We start from the raw sequence: 24734 nt of genomic DNA on the forward strand, positions 1-24734 counted from the left end.
ATATATATATATATCCTGAGTTCGATCCCCTCCATCAACCAGTTCTCTGACATCAACAGATATCCTGCAACGTAACTCAGTTCTGACACTGTCTCCTTAGAGTTCATACAGAACCCATGAGTTAAGGGTTCTGTACCACATGGATACCTCCCTATCGGATGACTATGTCAAGTCCCAGTTGTCACCAAGTGATGATGTTGGGGGCTCCCACGATCTCCTGCTTGGACTGACATCACAGTTCACTGAACTCAGGGAAACATTTTCTTACATTTATTGTTTTGGTTTAAAAGGCATGTTACAAAAGATCAAAATAAACAAGCAGATGAAGAGATACACAGCATGAAGTTTTGGAGTGTCCTGTAATATAGTGATTTTTATGGTGGCCTCCTCATTGTGGCACAGCAGATTATTCACTCAAATTCCAGGCTTTCTCTTTTCTGGGGAGGATGGAGGTAGCACCTGGAAGTCCCAAGCTTCTGTAAGTGGCTTGGTCATTTCGGTGACCTTCCAATCTAGGAGCCCACCAAAAGTCACTTCATTGTAACAAGACACTCCTATCACGAGAGCACTTTGGAGAGTCTTAGGAGTTCTGAGTTAGGAACCCGTGGCAGAGACTATACACACACACCCACACACACACACACACACACACACACACACACATTCCTGATGACATCACATCCCCCAGTTTATAAAATGACCCTGCACCTCCACTTGTGCACATATTTTACTTTCCCCAAAAGCTGTTTCTAGTAGTCATGTTCAAGGGAAAGAAGATAAGAAAAATTACTTAGTTCCTTCCTCTAGATCTTAAAATTTACATTTTTTTTACACTGGCACAATCTGTATAATTTATACTTCATCAGGTATACATGCAATATCTGTGTGTATAGCTCTGTCCAATTTTGTCCTTTATGCTGCATAACAATGGCTACAATTAAGATGCTCAACTGTATCATCACAAGATTCCCTCAGTTTACTTCTTTAGAGACACATCTATCACTATTTCCATCCCTGACACCTGGCAACTGACTGATAATTTCGCTTTATGAGGTGTGAGTCAAACTATGGTGAAAGTTTAAATTTTAAAAAAATGATTATGCTAAAAGAGGGCATTAGTAATCACCCTCAAATCATTCTTCCCTGCAAAGCGAACACATTAAGCCATTATTCTTTCCTTTTTCTAAAGCAGTTCTGGAAGTCTTTTTCCATGAATACAGTTAGTTTCATTGTGCTGACTGCCTTGGTATCTTGAATTGATGCAAAACATTCACCTTTTGTGGTCAGTTTGACTTCAGGGAAGAGCCATGAGTTGTGCAGTTTCAGATCCAGTGAATAATGTGCATGGGGACACAGCATAATGTTTCTTTTTAGTTTTATCAGCCTGCTTTTCCATTGGGTGGTATTTGGAAGGTGCATTCACCATATTTTTGATAACACATCATGAAGACACTCTCGAAAGAGAACTTCCAGAACTGCTTCAGAAAGTGGCAAAAATGATAGGATAAGTGTGTTCCCAATGAGGGGAAACATTTTAAGGGAAGTAATTGTAATAACTTTTAGTGTAATATTTTTTAAAAGTTTGAACATTCACCATATATTTTGATTGTGCCTTGCATAATTGTATGCTTTAATGACTGTTATACAAATGGACTCCTGCAGTGTGCCTTCTTTTGAGATTGGCTGTTTTCACTCTACATTATGTCCATCACGTTTATCTAAGTTGTTGTGTTTATCAATAATTCATTCATCTTTATTGCCAACTGGTAATCCATTATATACATTACTGCGATTTGCTTAAACATTCAGTTCTTAAAAGGATACCTGGGTACTTTTTAGTCTTTAATTATTATTAATAAAGCTGCTATGAATATTTTTTACAAGATCTGGAAAGAAAATAAGTCTTCACTTTTCTCAAAGAAATACTCCAGAGTACAGTGACTGAGTCACATAATACATGCATGTTTAATTTGATAGGAAACTGACAAATTGGCTTTCAGAATGCTTGGGCCATTTTTCATTATCCCTGGCAATGTATGAGTGATCCAATTTCCTCCCATTCTCGCCAGCATTTGATGTTATCATGATTTTTTCATTTTAGTCATTCTCATATATGTAATGAAATTTCACTGTGGTTTGAATTTGGGTTTTTCTAATTTCTAGTGATGCTGAGCCTCTTTCCATTGTCTATTTACCATCTGGGTATCATCTCTGGTAAAATTGCTCTGTGTGCCTTTTTTCACCTTCTAAATGCATCTTTCTTTTTACTGTAAGGATTTCAGAGTTTCTATGCATGCTAAATACAAAGTCTTTGTCAGATATGTGATTGCAGGTATTTCATACTTGTATGTGATTTGTGTTTTCATTAGACAGTGTCTTTCACAGAAAAATTTTTATTTTGATGAGATGAAATTTATGATTATTTTTCTTAAAAATCATGCTTCGTGTTAGTTTTAAGGTTTTTGTGCCTAGCTCTAAGTCCCAAAGATTTTCTCCAATGTTCAATAACTTTGCATTTTTATATTTAATTCTGTGATCCATTTGAGTCAGTTGCATAAAGGGTGAAGTTTAAGGTGAGCCATATTCCTTCTCTTCCTCCTTACCTCTATCTATTTATTCCAGCACCATTTATTGATGTCTGTTTTTCTTCTATTGAATTGATTTTGTTCCTTTGTTGATAATTAAACAGGCATATTTATTTTTTTATTTTTTGGAACCAGGGATTGAGCTGAGAACCTTGTGCTTGCAAGGCAGGCAGCAGTACCATTGAGCTAAATGTATGGGTCTCTTTATGGGTTCTAGGTGCTGCTCAATTGGCTCATGTGTCTATCCCTCTGTGAATACCATATTGCTTTGAGTATTGCGACTGTATTAAGCTCTAACATTAGGAATGGTGATTCTTTTTATTTTATTCTGTTTTAATGTTCAAAATTATTTTATTGAGTCTCCCCCTTTTCATATAAATGATAGAATAAGATTATTTCTAAAGAACACTAGGTGATATTTTTTATAGAAATTTTATTAAATGTATAAATCATTTTAGGGAGATTAAATAGCTATACTTTGTTGATTTTCCAATCCATGAATATAGTCCCATCTTATGATGACTTGACTTACAATTTTCCAGCTTTATGATGGCGAGAAAACAATAAACATTCAGTAGAAACTGAACTTTGAGTTCTGAATGTGGATCCCTTCCTGGGCTAATGCTATGTATTATAATCCTCCTATCTCAGGAGTCTGGGTGGTAGCAGGTGCCCCAGCTCCCTGTCATCCCTATGATCATGAGGGGAGATAACAGACTCTACAGTGTACTTCAAGGCCAGAACGTTTTGCATACAGATATTTAATTAATTGTATTAGATGTTCAATACTTTATCATAAAATAGCTTTAGTGAGGTTATTTTGCCCAACCCCAGGCTAATAGAAGTATTTAGAGCCTGTTTAAGGCACCCTACACTAAGTTACAGTGTTTAGTAGGTTAAGTGTATTAATTGCATTTTCATTTTACAATGTGTTCAACTCATAATGGGTTTTTTGTTTGTTTTATGGTGCTGGATAATGAACCCAGAATATTCAGACTGAGTTACATTGCAGAACCTCCCACACTTTCTATTTTGAGATAAGGTCTCCTTAAGTGGCCCAGGCTAGGTTTGAACTTGTAATCCTCCTGCCTCAGCCTCCCAGAATGCTGGGGTTACAGCCCTGCATTATCATACCCAGCCTCCTAGGGGGTTTATGGGGATGTAATTCCATCACAAGTTGAGACGAATCTATATAAAGAAAATCCATTATACTGAAAACCAATATTAGAAATGTTTTTATTTTTTCCAATACCGGGGATCAAACTCAGGACCTCACAATTGCCAGGCAGGCAGACGTGGCACCACTGAGCTACATCCCTGACCCTTGAAAGCTAACATTAGAGCATAAAAATATATTTGTAGTGTGCTAACATGTGTTTTTATTTACATAGTGAATAAACCTTATAGAGATCCGATGATAACTATAATCCTGAAATAGTCATGCCACAAATCCTAATTCAAGAAAAATGAAGACAACTAAGATTTCACTTATTGACAAGGCCACAGAGGTGATGCTGACACTACTGTTGTTTGTTACTCACATTCTTAGTGAGAAGAAATGCACAACTATAGTTAGAAGTTGGTGAAAATGAAGAGTCAACATTTTTCCTTTCCCTGTTCTTGGAGCTCAGATTTTTTCCCATCAAACTCAGGATGGGACTCTTCAGTGCACTTGGAAGTGACCAGGGATTGCAGTTGCAATGTACAAGTGAGACAGTTGCACAAGTGGCAGCCTACACACGGTGCTCCAAGTGGGGGAGGACACTGTTGGGCAGGTCCACCCTCTCTGTTTCCTTGAAGACTCAGCCTCCTCCTGAGACCCTGATGATGCTCATACTTCCCGACCATCCAGACCCCATCATATCTTTCCCAAATCCTCAGCCTGCACGGAACCAGTGGACCCAAGGTGTGGACAGCACAGGCTGCACTGCAGGTCCAGGAGAGAAGGAACAGCTCACACCACTGAAACTCTGAACGATCAGAAACAGCTGGTTGGAAGCATATGAAACATACCAGGCCGCTTGGTTGGCCTCCCACCAGCTGCATGCAGAATCAAGAATTCCAGAACTGTGGGAAACACTCTTTTGGGGAAGAGCAAAGGCACACGTGGCCACTGCGCAGAGGGCTGGATAGAAAGACAGTGAGGCAAAGAGGGAGGTGGCTGTCTCAGCCAAGGGAGATGAGCTGCCACATCCTGGCCCTGCAGGCAGGGCCTCCTTAGGGCTATGTAGGTAACCAAGAGAGGCCAGATAGAACATGCTCTGAAAAGCCGGCTTTCCTCTGCTAGGCAGGTGGAACCTCACAGCCAGGTAGAAGGAGTTGCCTCACATCAACCCCCGGGTGAACAGATTTGCAAAAGATTAGGGAGTGATTTGTCTAGTTCCGGATAAGAATTAGATCAATGGCTACCCTGGGCTCACTGCATTTCTGGCAAAGTCCATCTATAGGTGTGCAGTGAAATACGAGACAATAGATTGAAAATGGGGCAGAGAGGAGGGGGTGCAAACAGGTCAAAGTCAGAGTGTAAGCAGTGCTTTGGAAAGAGATTAAAGAGCTTACTTCTTAGTTCTGATTTCCACAATCCGAAACTATGCAACTGGACAAATATTTATGGCTCTCTTCCAGCCCAGCGGAGCTCACCAAGGGAGCCTGCAGAGGAAGTCCCTGCACGCCAACCTGGCTGCCACTTCCAGCCACTCAGCAACGCACCTTCGCTCTGGGAGGGGAGGGATTTCTGTGTTTCCCACAGAATCTGCTGTTCAGCCAACGCAGCTACCTTCTGGTTCTTGGTTATTCATATCTGCCACCACCTCGTGCCCAGTTCCCTTGAAGCTGCCTCAGCCTGTGCGCAGAGCTGCAGGGACCATTAGGCTCTGGGGCAAGGAGATGCTGTTGATTCTGGTTGCCCCCACACAGGGTTGAGTCACCACAAACTCACCTTTGCCTGTGGGGTATTGGCTGCCACCTACAGCTCTGGGCCTGAGAATATTTCTTATCAGAGCATCACTTCCCCCTCTCGGATTCCTGCAGCTGTGTCAACCTGGAAACGTGGGAAAATCAGCCACTGGACTCTGGCCCGATGGGAGAAGTTCAGAGTGAAGCTTCCACCCAAGACTGTTCAAAGGGACACCGAGTAATGACTCAAGAAAACCATCCTGGATGTTGCTGTCTGCCCACTCTGGTTTTCTTCTCCTTGCCTGTGGAATGAACTATATCACCTGTGCTGAGACACAGAACAACCCAGACACCACCAACAGCCAAAAGGTGGATTGTGGCATCACTGTGGGAGCAATTGTTTGGTCCTTTGTATTGGGGACTCTACTAGGCATAGTTTAATTGATACCTGTCTATTTCTGAAAAGTCGCGTGGTGATGGGCCATTGAAGGGAAGAGCTGTTTTGCACATATAAGCTTGCCTGGTTGTACAGTGCCCAGTGATGAATTAAAGGTAGAAGACCTGGCATATCTCCTGTGTTCGACTCTAGTGTGGAATTTCTTCTACTGGAAACTGCCAGATCACTTCAACAAGAGGCCATTCAGTTAAGACAATAAAGACTTTGAATACAACTGAATGTGAGAAAAAGGATAAGATGACATTTTCTTCAAAAATTCATTCTCCAAAACCATACTGTCGGTCCTTATGGTGGCAAAGAGGTCATGGGCTCAGGAGATTGACAGGAGCATTTAGCTGCTCCCAATGACAAAAGCAATCAGCCTGTTTCATCTCCCTTGAAGAAGTTCAAGAATGAGACTTCCAGCTGAGTGTGGTGATACATAACTGTAATTTCAGCCCTCTGGGAGGCTGAGGCAGGAGTACTGCAAGTTCAGGCCCAGCCTGGGTAACTCAGCAATTTAGTGAGACTCTGTATCAAAATCATCATCATCATCATCATCTAATATAAAAGGGCTGGGGATGTAGTTCAGTGGAAAGCCTCATGTTTACTCTCCAGTATCCCTCTCCAAGTTAAACTTTCACCATAATATCAAGCCTGTGAGAGACAAGATTTTTGTCTGTTTTCTTTTTTCATAAGTCCTAGTGCCTGGAAAATAGCAGGCACTAAATCAATATGTATTGAATGAGTGAACATCTGATAATAAAGAAGAAAATGTAGCATCTGGAAAAATATATGCTCTCGACAGTTTAGTACAAATCTGTTGCTTCTTACTAGCTATCATTCTTTCCTTCTTATTCATTTTTATTTTTAAAATAAAAGTGTTTTAAGTGTTTTTTCTGGTGCTGGGGCTTGAACCCAGGGCCTCACACATCCTAGGTAAGCACTCTACCTGAGCTACACCCCCAGCTTATTTTTAATTTAATTTAATTTTTCCTGGAAATGGCATGACTCTTCCCATCCTGTATTATGCCATGTAGCTTTGGTGGGGCTGCCCTTCTGGGGGGTGGGTATTAGACTGAAACATGCCAGCAAGATGCTCTTTCTGGAGAAAGAGCCAGGGGTGGACCCTCAGGGGGGCCATCATCTGAGGCAAACTGAGGGAAGTCCACCATGGTTGACGTAGCCACCTGCAGTGCCCTGGCTCCTGTTCTGTCCCTTCTCTTCTCAGGCTGGGTGTTCCCACCTCTCCTCTGGTCCAAGAACACACAGTGTTCTTGGGATAAGCACCCACGCTTATCATGTTTAGTTGAACCAGGAAGTTGCCTCTGCCCCAACCAAAACATTCCAAGTGGAAAGAATTACATCACAACAGAGTAGAAACTTACAGTAGAGTTGTCCTGTCTTAGACACCTTCTTGTCACTGAGTCACAACATAGGGAGGAAAGTTTATTTTGACTCGTAGTTCAGAAGTTTCAGTCCATGTTCTTCCACATGATGGAAGGGTCTGGGCAGAGGAAAGCTACTCATTTCATGGCAGTCAGGAAGCTGAGAAAGGAGGGATGAACAAGGGTTGGGGAAGAACCCTTTAGGTTGTGCGCCAGTGACCCACCTCCCCTGACTAGGCCCTGCCTCCTAACAGCAAGGCTATAGTGCCACTGTGAGTCAGTCACCTCTCAAAAGCCCCATCTATAAGTGCTTGAGGACTTTAGGGGACATTCGTGATCTAAACCGTAACATCTCTTTTCTCCTAAATAGCTGTTATTAAATCAAAAAGGTGTTTTATGAGCTAGAAGTGAACAAAGGCAGGATTGGCAGACACAGGTTGAGCTGGAGGCTCCAGATCATGTTTTGAGATGCATTCAATAATCTGCCTCTGCTCTGTCCTGTAGACCCACCCTCCATTCTGTGGCTTCCAACAAGTCTCTGAAGTGATTGAGAATCCCGTTCCATCAGAACTCCAGCAGCGATCCCTGTACCTGAATCAGGGAGTCCTTTGCCTCACATCCTGCGATGTCCCTAGGGGAGTCGGGCTTCACAGACCCCCCCGGATGGCAGACACAATCTTATTCACGTGTGCCTCAGGGATTGCAAGGGACGTGGCCTCAAGTCTCTATTCTCAAAGAGGCCCCAGCTGAGGAATGTTGCTTAGAGTAAAGCCCAAACACTTCTTCTGTGCGCAAGCCCATACACAGCACCAGTGCCTGCTACCTCATTTCCTCCATTGCATCCCACAAAGCCAGTGAGGACACAGGAAAAACCCACCTCAAGTTCTGCTAAACACTCCTTCAACAATCAGCACAGAAGGTATCTGTAGCCAGATGTGTGAGATTTGTCCCCTACACCAAGCAAGCAGTCAGTTCTGCAGTGGCCATCAACTGGATGTCCTCTAATTTAATTCTGCTGTAACACTGTCTACTGGAAGAGATGTCATCTCTCACAAGGTGAGGGCTCAGTTCCCAAAACTGGCCCCCAGTCCCATAGCACAATTCCTGACTTGCTTTACCTATGGTTTTAACTGACCTGCTATAAATTAGGGTTGCCACATACCCTACCCCGGGATCAACTAATTTGCTAGAGCTGCTCACAGCACTTCAGAAAACACATTTATTACAAAAGTTACAGAAGAACAGTCAGATGGGAGAGATGCATGGAGCAAATTGTATAAGAAAGGACATGAAGCTTCCATGTCCAGGGTCAGAATGGGGTAAAACTTTCCCTGAGCATCCTCCTGTCCAGCTATCTAGAAGCTCATCCAAATCTTGTCATTTGGGATTTTATAGAGGCTTCATTATGCAGGCGTTATGGATTTTATCTAGATTTCCCTCCATAGACTCATGTGCTCATAGCTGGGGCTTTTCAGAGGTGACTAGATCTAAGGTGGCAAAAATGGATTATGGCCACATGATAACTGGATTAGTCCGCTGATAATACTACCATATAGATCTGGGTGTGGCTTAGTGGATTTATGGAAGACAGAAGCCCCACCCTGGGTATGGGTGGCACCGACCAACAGGCTAGATGGAATCAAAAGGGACAGAAACAAGGCTAGTTTGCTGCTTCCTGTCTTCTGCCTTCCCTGCCATGGACTGTTTTTCCTTTGCCCTGCCTTGGAGCCAGCTGACTATGGACTTCAACCTCTACAAACTGTGAGTTAAAGTATGCCTTTCCTAATGGAAACAAAGTCTTTATAAATAGGGGAGAGGAGACGGGGTGAAAGGAGGGCAGGGGAATGAGAAAAAATGAGAACTAAAATCTGTCATGTAAAGGTACAAGATCCCAATGATGAATGTAACTGCACTGTATACTTAAAAAGTACCAAAAAACTCAATAAGATTAAAAAATATATAAAGTATACCTTTCCTCCTTTAACTTGTGGGTATTGGGTATTTTGTCACATCAATGAAAAAGTAACTAAGACAGCAGGTGTGCTTTATGACATCATTGGCCATTGCTGATCTGCTCAAACTTCAGCCCATCTCTTCTTCCTGGAGATTGGGGTTAAGGTTGAAAGTCACAGCCCTGGAATCCTGCTTTGGTCTTTCCTGTGACCAGACCCCATCTTAAACCTGACTGCCAACCAGCACACAAAAGGCATTTATTGTTTTGAAGAGTACAAGAATTTTAGGAGACGCATGCTAGGAATTAACAAAGACCAGCTGTATAGAGATTCCCCCCAAAACATATACACATTTCAGGAAAAGAAAAACTTGCGTAAGTATTTTAATAGTAAATTTACTGAAACGTAATGAGATTAATACAAGCTATCTGTGGCCTCTACAGTTACAAGAAGTGCTCAAAGTAATGGCCATCAGCTTCCAGACATGAGTTAGTGCGATGAATTGCTGCTCAGGTAACCTTGGTCATTGTAGTTGCTGCACACACACTTTCAGTTTCTTCTCTAAGGGCCAGCAGTGTAGTGGATTTTCTGTGATATACAACATCCTCTAGGATCCCCCCATATAAGTGTGATACTATCTGTTGAAAAAGCATCATACTATTTTTCTTTTCCTGAAGATGTGTTTACATTTCTTGGGCAGACTGCATACATATTTAGAATTGGTTGCAAATTCATTGGTTGAGTTCAATGCTAATCTTACAGAGAAATTTTGATTTGGTTCATGACCAATTGAGTTTGCAATCAGAATCGTGGAAAGAATTTATGTGTGTATATATATAATTGGCTGTAGACAGGCAGCTGGGACTACTTGAAAAGCAGAGACGACTTGATGTTTTTCTTTTTTTTTTTTCCATGCTCTTTCTTAGTCATTAGATTTAGATAAAATCCACGTAAGCTTGTGGTTTCAAACTTTGTTTAGCTCAAGAGAAAGTAACATGGTGTGCTGATAAGGTCTGGGCCCCATACAAAGTCCAGACCATGGTGAGGGGTAAAAAAAACCCTCAAGGTCTTAAAACGCATAAACAGAGAAATCCACCTAGGGAGTGACAAGGACCAGGTCCACACAGACCATTTTTTCCTTCTAAAAGAACAAAGACCTCAGAGGGAGGAAAGGACATTGGAATAAACCGTACCTATGTGCTATACAAAAGTCTAGTCTTATCTGAAATCTTTTGCCAAATACACAAAGAATTGAGGTACGTCACTGGCTCCTTCCACCATTAGGACCTCTTGTTAATGTTTTTATTAGGATCCAGCTTTCTGGTGACATTACTACGCATATCATGGCATCGAGAATATGGATTCCTGACCTGTTGATATTTTAAAATCTAGATCCTTCCCACAGGACTGTATTTTTTGTCTTTGGGTCCCACCGCACTGCTGACCAAAATAGGTCTACACAAACATTGGTAGGATTAAGTAAATCTTCCCAGTTAATAATTTAATAATTGACAGTTTAATACTAAAGACATATCCTTCCTCTGGAATTCTTAGATTATTTTATCTTGTTCTAAAAAGCTAATCAGCAGACTCTGGGGGGGGCTGGTGGATTCTTGGCAAAATATGGACATGTTTCTATCATTTCTGTACTGCTGGGAGCGTGGCTGTGGTAGTAGCTGGCAAATTGTCCCAGCTGGAAAGGCAACAACTCACCACTGACAATTTGGGCTACTGAACAAGCTTCCAGGGTGAATGATAAGTGATGTCTGACATGTATAAAGTGATGGGACAGTTATTCTGACTTCTTGAACACTAAGTAGCACACTTTACATTTCCCTATTTAGCACTGTTCTTTTTGGTACTAAGGGTAGCCAATGTGAAGATCCCCCATCCCACCCAAAATACCTCTTCCTGGTTTTCACACCTTCATAATTTCTTTCAGCATGGTGTCAGGCAGGTCTATAGGGCCATCAGCACACTGTATAGTAATGGCTCTAACAGTCTTGGTGCTGGCTCCCATCTTTCTTGAATCATTGTTTCTGGGGGAAGGTGGCTGTCATTCTGTGAGAAGCCCTGTGGGCTGGTCTACTCAAGGAGGAAGAAGTCTGCAGCCAATAACTGGGGAGATGCTGATGCCTGGTGACAGTACAGGTATAAGTAGAGATGCAGATTCTCCAGCCCTAGTCCAGTCTTCAGGTAAGATCTGCATAGCCCAACTCACAGCTCAACAGCAGCTTCCCAAGAGACTCAAGGCCAAAGATCTAGGTTCTTGACCTCAGAGACTATGTGGGGCTTTTTTTTTTTTTTTTGGTACCGGAGATTGAACTCGGGTCCCTCTGCTTGCAAGGCAGGCTAAATCCCCAGCCCTATGTGGTCTTAAAGGAATTTGTTACATAATCACATGGAGCTAATACAGTCCTTATAAAGAGCATAGAGACTTGCAGACTTTTGCACGTTTATGAAGTATCAAAATTACCTTGAGATCACTATGTTCCTTTGCAGAGAGAGCAAAGTAAGTTCAAAAAGATTGATTTAACCAAGTCCATGTTCCACGAGGCAACGCATTAGAAATTAGAGCTTTCAGGTTTTAGCAGCTATGGACTCTTTTCTTCATGGCAGTCCAGGTGTCAGTGGCTGGCTGCTATTGCTCATTAAATTATATTTTTAAAAATCCTCGAGCCAGGGATTTAGCTCAGTGGTTCTGCCACCTGCCTCACAAGCATGAGGTCCCAAGTTCGATCCTTGGTACCAAACCAACAAACAAACATACAAAAAAAAAACCCCAAAACAAAAAAACAAAACAAAACCCTTAAAATCCAGAAATGAGGATGAGCAGGAAATAAGTGCTAAAGATCATACTATAGGGGCCCTGGAGTGGAAAGCTCCTGCAGTGGCAATGACTGGGTGAACATGTAGCAAACATGTGTTGATCATGGCTTCTTGCACTAACTGAAAACATTCACTCATCAAACACTGTGGTTCATTGATCTTGATGAACCAAAAGGGAGTCAGGTTAACACTGCAATTTTCCTATGGTTAAAAGACCTGTAGCTATGGCTGTATATCAAAGTCTTGGAGTGTTTGCTAAAACCTGAAGAATTCACACTGAAGAATTCATAATGAGCCAGGAAATCCCTATTGCTGAAACCTATGAAACAGAGACTAAGAGTGAGAATGAAATTCAAAACAAAATAAAATAGTTGAAAGCTTGTTCTCTTCCCTCACCCGCCAGGACTCTATATTCTCAGACACACTTGATGTTTGGTTTGAATTACATGGAGCACAAAACAGGTGATTTTTAGTGGATAAAATATGGACCATGGTCCACAGTGAGTGTTTTATCTTTATTTTTTAATTCAGTAGATCCCATATACTGAATGATCTTGAAACAGCACAAGTGGAGTGAAAAGCGGTGACTTTCCCACGTAACTGTCTCCCCAGGGACACCCACTATTCTGTATTTTGTGTGTGTCAACTCATAATCCTCCCAGTATTCGTCTATGGAATCAGCAAGGAACAGACCACAAGACATTAGTGAGGAAACAAAAAGAAGAACATAACACATAAGAAAAGTTGGTATCTATTAGAAATGTGCCAGGCATCGTTTTAACTACACGGAAAAGCATTCATTCACTTAAGCTTTACATCCTCCTATGCAGAGGCTGTTATTACCCCTATTTCATATATGGAGGAGCTGAGGCACCAGGAGTTTATTATCTTGTCCCCAATGCCACACAGAAGGTTTCCAAACTGGGATTTGAACTCACATCTACCGCAAAAGTCCATGTTCTTAAGCATTACTTTTTCACCGAAAAGGTATTCATTGTCATCTTTTTAGTCCTAAATATTGTTTCATAAATTGAAGATTTAGGGTCTGGGATGTAGCTCAGTGGCACCATGCATGCCTGGCAAGTGCAAGGTCCTGAATTTGATTCCTGGTACTGGAAAAAAAAAAAAGTTCAAAACAAAGCATGCTTTAGGTGGGATTTACCAAAAGCTCCAGAGTTCAACTAAAACAATATAGGCAGATAGCTTAGAAACTCTGAAAAATAGCGAGGGTCACTTTTCCTAGTGAATTTTAATAATTATTATAAAATTTACAATAATTAAAATAGTATGACACTTTGGACCAACAAATAGTGGACCAAAGAAGTCCAAGACCACAACAAATACACAAGGCTTTATTCAGTGTCCCAGGGCTGGTCACATGGGTGGGGAAATTGTGCCACCGTGGCTGTTACAACAGCCAGTTACTAGGGAAAGGAAGAGTTAGGTCCTGCTTTCATGTCTTACCTCAGAAAAAAATCCCAATAGATTAAATACGTAAATCACAAAAGCAAAATATAAAACTATGAAATAGCAGATCCCTCAGTCTCTAGGTGCAGAACTTCCTGAGGCTAACCACAAAGGCAAAAGTCATAGATGGGAAGATTGTTGCATTTGTCTCCATAATTGTGTCCTCCTTGGTATGAAATGTTTCAGTCTAAAGACAAAGACACCTTGCAATAATTCAATAGACATGGGACTGAAAACATTAACACATGAGTAGGTCTTATACATTATTTTTTAAAAAAAGGCACAACACAAGGAAGAAGGTGATGAAACCCAGGAAAAGCTAAGTCACCAAAGAAGAAATACAAAGAGGTAATAACCCTATACTGCAACTCTCAGTATCACTAGCAGTCAAAGATATGTGAAGCAAAAGGAATCCTCTATCACTGTCTCTCTCTGTCCAAGTCCCTCTCTCTCTCTACCTCTGTCTGTCTCTTAACCTATCAGATAAAATTTAAACAGAATGCTAATTCTCAGTTTGGGGATGGCAGCTAGGAAAGAATCCCTATATGACTTTTCTGTTATAAAAGTGCTATCTGCTCACTGGAGAATACTCTGTGTAAGACAATTAAACATTCTCCCAATCCCACACTCTGAGCTTGTTGGTGGCTCTCAAGAAACCCAATTCTGTGTCTGGTACAGAGCCTGTCAATCCTCAAATGAGGGCCTCCAGGGCAGAAGATGCTGCAGAAGGTTTCAGCAGGGGACACACACTCCGTCCTCCCTGAGGGCCCTGGCACTGTGCAGAACAATTAGTGGGTACCTGGGAAACAGTTGTTGAGTGAAGAGTGAGGTCCAGGGCTCTGTGACTCAGTCTGAAGTCCCCAGCCTCCCTTATGACACACTTGTGTAATATGAACAGCAGCAGACTGAAGGCTGAGCCCAAGGCTGGCCCAACAGCATGGCCCCTGGAGAGGGATGTGGCCTCCTGGGACCTTGGGCCACTGACAGCAGTTGGCATGAGAAAGGCCCTGCTCCTCACTCCTCACCACCCACTACAGGCGATCAGAGTGGAGAGAAGGCTGTGATGGCCCTACAGGGACGGCCCAGTGACTCACGGGTCCTGGACAGCTGACAGCAACTAAATCTTCTGCTTATGGTATTGAGCATGTGTGGTTCCTGCGAGCACTGAACGATAATCCAAAAACTCGGCCTCTAGGTAATCCTTGCCCGTGTGCATCAGTCTCTCTGTACAGCAAAGCTGGAAGGCTACCGTGTTCCCCGGTCAGGTGGAGGCAGTGGCTGCTGCCTGCTATGTGGGAGGAGAGATCATGCCGAGAAAGGGGTAGAAAGGAGCCTGGGAGGCCCCAAGGTTGGGGAATGCTTGCTGTAGGGCATGGCAGCTGTGGCTGTGAGGACTGCCGCCCCGACCTGGAGGTGGCCTGGAGTCTGTCCTCGGGAGGGTGGCAGTGACAGCATCAGCCGGGCTCACGGGGCTCCTCTCAGAAGCAGTGAAGAGGGGACGGGAGCAGGGAGAGGCCCATGCCTGCTGTGGGCAGACCTAGTCTTATCCTTTGAGTCACAGATTCCTTCTTTATCTGTGAAATATAATGAATGATAAATGAGAATTATGAGAATTGAATCTCCTGGTAGATAGCAGCCTTGACCTTGAGCATGTGGGTGAGCTTGGACAGAACGATGGTCATGGTTATCCAGGGAAACAGTGACAGGATGGTATAGGAGAGAGAGGTGTCTATGCTGTCCTCTATCTCTCGTCTATCTATCTACCTTTCATCTGCCTAGCATCTATCTATCATTTATCATCCTCCTGTCGTCAACTATATCTGTCATCCAGCCACTTATCACCTCCCTTTATCTATCATATCTACCATTGATCTACTTATCATCCACCTCTATCTGTCTGTCCTATCATCTACCTATCTGCGTGGATTTATTTTGTGAATTTAGTCTACAAAAGTCACGGGCACAGGCAAGCCCAGCATCTGTGGGCAACTCAGTAAGAGCCTATGTTTCAGTGCTCAGTCAGATTTCCATAAGCCAGCAGCTGGTCAGAGGTGCAGGCAGGGTTCTCAGCTACAATCCTGATGCAGAATTTCTCTTTTTCGGGGGTAGAAGTATCTCAAATTTGGGAGCTGAGGGTTTTAGTTTGATGGTAGAGCTCTTGCCTGGCACATGGACAATCTTGAGTTGTTCCCCAGAAGTGGCAAAAATAAGCTAGTTAATTGAAAATAAAATATACCTAGATCAGGCAAGTTTGTGGTCCTAGTACTCTGGGAGGCTGAGGCAGGTATTTTTAAAGAGTTGGGGATGTAGCTTGGTGCAAAGGCCCTACGTTCAATTCCCAGAAATGCTCAAAATAAATTAGTTAATTAAACACAAGATAAAATAAATAAATAAACTAAGTCAGGGACAGGCACAGTTGCAAGCCTATGATCCCAGCAGTCTCTGAGTCTGAGGCAAGATAATCACAAGTGTGAGTCCAGTCTGGGGAATTTAAAGAGTTGGGGATGTAGCTTGGTGCAAAGGCCCTACGTTCAATTCCCAGAAATGCTCAAAATAAATTAGTTAATTAAACACAAGATAAAATAAATAAATAAACTAAGTCAGGGACAGGCACAGTTGCAAGCCTATGATCCCAGCAGTCTCTGAGTCTGAGGCAAGATAATCACAAGTGTGAGTCCAGTCTGGGGAACTTAGTGACTTTAAGAGATCCTATCAAAAAAAATTTTTCAAAAGTGGTTGCGAGTGTAGTTCAGTGGCCCTAGGTTCAAGCCCCAGTTCTGCAAAAAGAAACAAAAATAAAAAGAAGGAAAGAAGAAAGGAAATCTCCTATTTTGTGCTTAGGGACTTCTCCTAATGGTACATTGCACACCCTGTTGTTCTCATCAAAGTTTACTGATTATAAGTATTGGTCACATCTTTTAATATTGTCCTAGCAATATCTGGACAAGGGTTTGGTCAAACAACTGAATCCCATGACCCAGCCACTTTGGGATACAACCTGGCTGTCACAAACAGTTTCGTGACTTCTCTGGCCTTCAGTTTCTCACACGCCCAAGAGCACTGACTATACCTCAGTTTAAACATTTCTCCCTATCCGTGGTGGTCCAGGAAGGTCTGCTGCTCAGGACGTGGCAGTGAGCACTACGGCCCCTGCTGGCTGGAGTGGACATTGGGAGGTGGGCAGTGAGGGACACTGCTTTGTTACCATGCAAGCTGTCAGATATCGGCATAAGCTAAGGAGGAAACAGCCAGGGGACTGGGTGAGAGGCCGTATGCGAAGGGAAGAGCCCAGGACTGAGCATCCTGTAGGTGCTCAGATGCGGCCTTCCTTCCTTCGCTCCCATAGCCATGATGTAAGAAATCCAGGGCTGTCTTTACCCTGCCAGAAAGTGTGCTGTCCTTGTGTTGGTACAGGTCATCTTTGAGCAGTTACTGGTTATGCATGGGGCTTCCCTGGGGGAGAAAGTAAAAGAAAAACCTTGGCTGCCTCAGGGCCTAAGCAAAGTCACTTTATTCCTGAGTGTGGACAACTGGAATTTAGGAAGGTGTAAATAATTCATGAAGTCCTAAGACTTTATGGAAAAGGAAAGGGCTAAATCTCCAGTTCAGTAGGAGCCTACAGCACCCGCTCCCGAGCCCAGTATAAAGATGTTTTGAAACACTGTGCACTCTCTGAAAATGAAATTCATTGCTGTTATTAGCAGTTAATGCACATGGTCCAAAATAATCAACATTATTCCATGATTGAAAATACAAGAGAAATAACACGATTTATATTTAATGATGCGAGTGCTCAGGAGTAACTGTCCTAGGTGACAAAAATGCTCCCGAGGTCTTCAGCACACCCATGTGACAGTGAGGATCTTGGCCGTGGTGGGATGATTCACAAGGGGGAGCCAAGCAGGGTGGCACAGCCTCTGAGCTTTAGGAACAAGCCTGGGAGCTGCATTATACCCCCTGAAAGAGGCCGGGGGAAACAGCACATGTAGGTGGCAGTGTACCACATGAGCCATATACAACCTTTGGTCAAGAGTGACCTAGAAGCCAAATGCGGCAGACACTTGCAATCCCAGCACTCTTGGAGGTTGAGGCAAGTTCCAGCCCAGACTGGAAAATTTAGCAAAACCCTTGTCTCACCTCCTCCTGCCCGCTGGTTTCCTACCAGCTCATCTGATGGCCAAGCCCTTGTCAGCTTCCAGTCACTTCAATCTCTAGGATTTCCTCAGCCCCCGGCATCCTAGCCATCTTGTTGCTGGCTTGTGCTGATTCCACATAAGGACAGAGAATTTTCTTCTTATAACCCACAAGAGGGCACAATTATCTGACCTTTATCTGACGTGAACCTCTGGTCTCAGTCACAAAGGCTCTTCTCTGTTTTAGGTTTTGTCATTTTAAACACTTAACTCCAGCCTTCGCTGCCAGTTTGGAGTGGAGGGAAGCTTGTCTCTGACGGAAGACAGGAGGATGCGCTCTTCACCCCGCAGAACTCTGGCATTTTCTTCCTAGGCTTCAGAACAAAGCCCAGAGGAAGTAGAATCCATCCCAATGGTGGTGGGCAAGGGTCTGTGAGGGGCTTGATTCCCCCAGGAGGAGGGGTAGCTCCCGGGGGCTTGCCTTCACCCATTTGGGTCTCTGAACCCGTCTCTTCTGAATTTTATGTTCTGTGACATAGCACAGCTCATGCCAGCTGCCAAGTTCTGTGTGAATGAAACTCAGCTAGACTCGGCTTCAGCAAAGAGAGGAATCCCTTGCTGATCTGGTGGGCCTGGACCAGGGGATGTCAGGCGGCATCCTCCTCTCTCTACTTGCCCCTCCCTGGTTTCTCTTCCCACCTACGACAGTGGTAGGGTTGTGGCTGCAGCTCATCTGGCACGGTGGGGAGGCCAGGTCCCAGCCTTTCTCCCCAGCACCACAGTGAAAAGGCCCACTGCTGGGGATTTAGCTCAGTGGCAGTGCACCTGCCTCGCAAGTGCAACATCCTGAGTTAGATCCCCAGTACCAAAAAAAGAAAAAGGAAAAAAAAAGGAAAGAGCACTGGGCCACACAATAAGAAACAAAGCATGGGAAACCAAAACACCAGCATGGCCAGTGTGGCATGTTCACAACACAGGATGGCACCTCCCCAAAGCCCTGGCGTGGAGGGGTTGGAGCTGCTCCTCCTGGTCAGAGAACTGGCACTCATTCCACCAAGGCGACTTCCAGGTGGCCAGCCTCACCTGAAGCCCACATGTGTTCATTGTGGTTGTAAATTAGGGCTCAGATAAAGAGCTCCTCTTTACCAAGCACTTCCGGATCCCAGTACTGCTCATCTCTCCATCGAATCTCCTCCTCCTCTCCATCTGAGGGAGATGGAGGAAGCTTCGAGTGCTTCTGTCCTCAAGACACCTGCAAGGCATCCTGTAATCAAAACAAGGCAGGGATGGGTGCCTAACAGAACCACCTCTCCTCTCCCTTCCATGCCCTTGTCTCCAGCCTCCCTGAACTCACCTGCCCCCAAGGAGCCCAAGTTCCAAGGTTCACCAAGGACAGATACTTGTGCACTCTGCCCCAGTCCCACCTCTGCCAGACCTCCCATGGGGCAGGTCTCACCACGCCTGCCCTCCTGTCATTCCCGCTTCTGTGCACAGTGCTCTCATTGGTCTGATGACTCTGTGCCAAGTGACCATAGCAATAGCTTCATTTGAATGGCTTCAGTTCTGAGTGGCATGTTAATAAGCTGGCAGAGCCCAGCATCCACTTGTGGAACTGAATTGCTAAGGTGAGTGAAAGCCTGCAAAGCACTCCATAAAAAAGCCCTTGAAGATTAGGAATCCAATAAAGCTGCTAATTCTGAATATGATCTGATTCAAGGATAAAGCAAGTGTATTCATCTAGAGAGTGTTTACTTCATCTATGAGTAACAAGTGCTTTCAAGTATCATTGACACAAATGCTTTGTAACTGTAAGCAAAAGCAAGTGCTGTTTAGCTAAGGTTTGTGGCTTAATAACTCACTAGAGTCTGGAAGTCTGATCTCCCAATCTAGATTAAATATCTCAGGGCCAATGCCCCACCCTGTAGTTCTATGCACATTGTAAAAAATACTTGGTTAGGGAGTGGGGTTGGTCAGTTCAGGCTACTGTAACAAAATACCACAGACTTGGCAGTGTAAACAACAGAAGTTTTTTTTGTTTCTCTCAGTTCTGGAGGCTGAAGATCTGAGACCAACATGTCAGCAGGGCTGGTTTCTCCTGAGGCCATTCATCTTGGCTTGTAGATGGGGTCTTCTCCCTGTGTCCTCAGCAGGCCATCCTCTGCATGTGTTTGTGTGCTGATCTCCTTTTTTTTTTTTTTTTTTTTTTTTTTTTGGTACTGGGGAATCTAATTCAGGACCTTGCACTTGTGAGGCAGGTGGTGGCACCACTGAGCTAAACCCTTGGCCAATGATAGGCTCTTCTAAGGACATCAGTCACACTGGATTAGGTCCTATCCAAATGAGCATTCTTAATTTTTGTCACCTTTTCAGAGACCCTGTCTCCAAATACAGGCACATTCTGAGGTCCTGAGGATTACTATTTCAGCACATGAATTTGTAGGGAGCACAGTTCAGCCCACAAGTGTTGATCACCAATTGTGATCCTTCACTTTGAGGTCCTTATGGATGAAGGTGCTCTGAGTCAACCAGGAGAGATTTAGAACTCTGTTTCCAGAGCCTACTCTGGACCTGAGAAAGAGGGTTCTGGGGTTTGATGTTACTACGTTCCATGGAGCCTAGCTCATCATGGCCTGATGGTTGGGAAACTCTGTCTTGAACACTGCTTGGCTGACCTGATCCAGTCACCAAAATGACTGGTTCGGGACAATCAGACTTCACGGAGAAATCATTTTGTAGAAAAAAATTCACTTGGATTGCAGAGAATGGAGGGGAAGTAGAGTAGAGGGGGACATTTCACTTTATTTTTGGAAGCTGGAAGACAGATCACAGGCACTGCTAGAGAAGAAAGAGCCAAGAACTTCAGCCCCAAATGCCCACGGAGGGCAGGGAGGGAGGCCCTGCAGCTGGTGTGCAGTGGTTAAAGTGGGGAGAGAAAAACAGGGAGCTCAGGGGAGAGCAGCAGCTGCTACCTCCACCTCCACTCTCCCACCCAGCCCTGCCTATATGATAGAGAGAGCAGGTTTGGGTGCCTGGCGGGCAGGAGGAAGGGACTTTCGGGTCTTCAGCTAATCAAAGCAGGGGTGGGAGGCACTGTGGTTTAAATGTGTCCCCTGGGGACTTCATCTCCAAGTTCCCATGTCGATGGTGTTTTGAGGTTGGGCCCATGGGAAGTAATCAGGTTAGCTGAGGTCATGAGGGAAGAGACCCCATGACGGCATCAGTGGCTTTAGGAGAAGAGAGAGCCTGAGTCAGCACACTTACTCTTTCTCACCCTGGGACCTCTGCACCATCTCAGGACTTAGCAGAGCAACTGCCAGCAAAGACCTCACCAGAAGCAGCTCCCAATGGTCCTGGCCTTGATTGCTGATCATTTAGTCTGTGACTATACTTTGGATCTCTGCTGTCCCTCCAATGTGCATGTGTTAACAAGGCCTGGTCCACAGCCTGTTGGCACTACTGGGAGGTGGTGAAACCTCAGTGGGACTGTGGGACCCCAGCCCTTCCTCCTCTTCCTCTCTTTGGCTTCCTGGCCATGAGGTGAGTGATTTTGTTCTGCCAACTGTACCACCACATGTCTAAGAGCAATGGGTCCAGCTGATCATGGACTGGAACCTCTGAAACCCAGAGCCCAAATAGACCTTTCTCTTAAAGCTGTTTGTCTCTCATATTTAGTACAGTGATGGAAAGCTGACTTACACAGTGATGTTCAGGTACAGGAACAGAAAATGGATTAAGACAGGAGAGTCTAGTATTTAACCACCCAAGGCCAACAGATGGTATCCAGGCGCTAAATCAAGAAAGGTGGAAGTAAGTACATTGTCTGTAGACGTGAAAGTAAATGAACAGGAGGATAGAAGTGGGGTGAGGCATCCAGGTAGCTGTGGGGCTGGTGAACCAGAGATTCGGGTTCAGTAGGTCTGGAGTGAGAGGTTCCGGTCCTGCTCCTGGGGACCAAGCCCCAGGGAGTGTGGCTCCCAGTGGAAGAGGTGTCACAGGTCACCTGTGGCCAGTAGGCGGTTGGTTTGGTTCCCTTGCATTTGGTGGGTGGAAGCTGGCCACAGTGACAGAGAGTCGGGGTTCAGGGGCTGAGAAGCAAGAAGTGGATTTCCTTCTCATGGAGAAAGGGCAGGTGGGGGTCCAGGAGGAGCATCCTCTGTGTACCGAGGTCACTGCAGAGGCCTAGGTGGGCCGGGGTGCTGCTGCCATCACCAGTGAGTGGCCTGAGTCCTCTCACCCCTGCCATTCAGAGAGGGCAAAATTGGAGGAGGGGGTCATGAAAATGGAGAGGAAGGAGCAGAGTAAGGCTGTATCACTCAGGCCCCTCCATATGACTCTGTCCCATGGCTGCACCAACCTGTTCCTGCAGGAAGGGACTACAGCTTTGCTACAGTGCAGAATTTGCAAAGGAAACAGAGGACAGTTTGTAACAGGACAGTGTGGTTAGGAGACTGGGGCCGACAGAGCAATGGGGCAGACCCAGGGCAGAGAGAACCTGTGCTCCAGGGGACCACTGGGCCACACCCAGTCTCTGTCAGCTCAGAGGCAAGGGCGGTTTATTTAGGAAGTGGGTTTGACACAACAGACTGTGGAAAAAAATACAGCCACATTGTACTCTTCCATCGCAGGTGGAAGTCACAGATGGAATAATGTAAACAGAGGAATAACCCAATCTGCAGAAAAAAGTCCGAAGAAAATATGAGTATATTTAAACTCAGGGTCAGAAAGACCTTTTACAAGGTAAGCTAAAAGCCAGAAACTCTGGATAGGCAAGGATAAGTCTACAAAAGACTTTATGTATGATATGTATATAAGCACACGAATGTATAAATTTATATGTAGCATGCATATCCATCTATATGCACAAATGATACATACACAGAGATACCACCAAAGAAATCAAAAGACTAATATTACACTGGCAAAATATTTGCAGTCATTATAGAAGATAAACAATTAGTGCAATAAAATATAAAGCACACTTAATGCACTCATGAGAAAGAAACATTAAAAGACGGCAAGATACATGAAAAGCCACTAAATGGAAATAATCACCATAGGTTTTGCAGACTCACAAAAATTACCAAAAAATGATATCTTCTACTGTTGTCAAAACAATGTGTGGAGAGGCCGTTCATTCATGAATGAAGGTCACCCTTTGGAGACTAGTCCCAAATTGTGTATTAAAATTTAAAATATGCACACTGTAACACAGCTGGCCCGCGGTGGAGAATCTGGGCCACCAAAGTAGGAAAAGAGACATCTGTATCTACATGTGATCTGTACTGCAGCGTCTTTCTGCAAAGACTACACGGTAAAGTTCCTGAAAACGAAGCAATTTTGCACTCACCCGGCTTGATCACTGCGAGCTTTACCTTCCATGGGAAGATACACTGGGAGCGGCGGAACTGCCGCACTGCATGTGAGAAAGGCAAGGTGCACAAAACTTGTACAATACGAATCCTTTGTAAAAACAAACAGCTAGAAATGTTTGAAGATGTTAGTAAGAAAATACGGGCACATGGAAGAAGTGGGCTTACTCTGTGGAAGTGGAGGGTAAATACTTTGAAAAGAAGTATCCAAAAAGTTGCCCAGGAAAAAAGACACCCCCCCAAAATGTCTTTGATAGAAACAGCAACCGTGATATAAAACCAATTTGCAAAATTAGATGTATATGTGTCGATGTGGAGAGATCTATACGAAAGGATGGAAACTAATATTAACGTGAAGGGTGGAAACTAATATTAATAGTAACATGTGCTTATCCCTTTGGTAGATATAAGATGTTTTTGCTTTCAAACATTATTCAGCCAGGCATAATCCCAGCACTGTGGGAGGCTGAGGCAGGAAGGTCTCAAATTCAAGGCTGTCTGGCCAACTTACTTGGGGAAACCCTGTCTCAAAATAAAAAATAAAGAGCTAGGGCTGTAGCTCAGTGTGAATGCCCTGGATTCAATCCCCAGTGGCTTCTCTACAAACAAACAAATGAGCAAACAACCACAACATCACTCAAGGTGTTTACTGAGCACATCTTAATTGTATAATCAGAAAAAAAAAAAACCTAAAAAACAAGCAGTGGGATAGTTTACCGATTCCTCACTGTATGCGAGTAGCCCACGCCCTGGCCCAGCCACTATGCATACTTCCTCCGAGTCACACTTCTAACGCCCTACCACCTCACATCTCCGAGGACTCTGAATCACGTCCCACCCTGCCACAGAGGCGGAGAAGCCATGAGGCAAACCTGGCAGGCTCTGGTCCCTCAGACTTTGAATCTACTCCACAGCAACCAAATGAAGTTCTGCTTTCCAGTGAGACAAACATCAAAAACAAACACCATGAATTTTCACATGTGTTTCTCCCTGTGCCTTCTGGTTTCCTGCTTAGGCTCCTGTCCATATGCAGGCTTGCTGTCACCAGGAGGACTCAGAAAGAAACGTTTGTGATGTTCCTAGTAGAATAAACCTCCTCAGACATCCGGAGTTTCCCACCAGCGCCTGTCCAATTTTGTTTATTTAAAACAGGCTGCACATAGTGAATGAATGGAGGCTGCTGACACTTAACCCTTCTTCCATGGCAGGGGGCTGTGTCCCTTCTCCCTGAATCCAGCTGGATGGTGGGAGCTTTGATCACTGAGCATGAGACGATAACACTGTGCCTGCTCAGAGGCCTGGCAGGACACACAGGGCTGCTGGATCCCTGAGCTGCCTGGGAGAGGCCACTCTCACCTGCTGGGGATCCTGTAGCTGCAGGAGCCAGAGAAAGACCCAGTGAACCTGACTTCCAGCATGAGCCTGGTGCAGCAGGGCCAAGGCCACGCACTGCTGGTGAAGGTCGGTGGGCACAGGCACTGGGGGTGGAGTCCTGGGGTGTCTGTCAGGATGACAGGCGGAGTTCGCTCTGGCCCAGTCCCGGTCTTCACATCTGTGTTTGGGAGGACAGATCAAATATGTGAACAAGGGCATGAACTGCAATGCTCCCCATTTGGTTCAGGGATAAGATGTATTTGGTTGTAGCTGGGTGTCATGCCATACGTCTGTAATCCCAGTACT

The 24734-nt window shown here is 44.4% G+C and overlaps 2 long non-coding RNA genes across 2 annotated transcripts in view; both read left to right on the forward strand.

Annotated features, from left to right (window-relative positions):
- The window catches only part of LOC104850563, a 19058-nt gene extending 12668 nt beyond the window's left edge, over positions 1-6390 (forward strand). Inside the window, exon 5 of the long non-coding RNA XR_777005.2 lies at positions 4135-6390. This is a non-coding gene — a long non-coding RNA (uncharacterized LOC104850563). The remainder of the gene's footprint in view (positions 1-4134) is intronic.
- Positions 6391-21279: 14889 nt separating this feature from the next.
- On the forward strand, positions 21280-24492 carry LOC117283521. The gene is made up of 3 exons (XR_004514545.1): positions 21280-21492; positions 22311-22422; positions 24263-24492. It is a non-coding gene; the product is annotated as an uncharacterized LOC117283521 (long non-coding RNA).
- The last annotated feature ends 242 nt before the right edge of the window (positions 24493-24734 follow it).

This window comes from Fukomys damarensis, unplaced genomic scaffold (assembly GCF_012274545.1).
Source record: "Fukomys damarensis isolate Sample0158 unplaced genomic scaffold, DMR_v1.0_HiC HiC_scaffold_27, whole genome shotgun sequence".
Classification (NCBI taxonomy): Eukaryota; Metazoa; Chordata; class Mammalia; order Rodentia; family Bathyergidae; genus Fukomys; species Fukomys damarensis.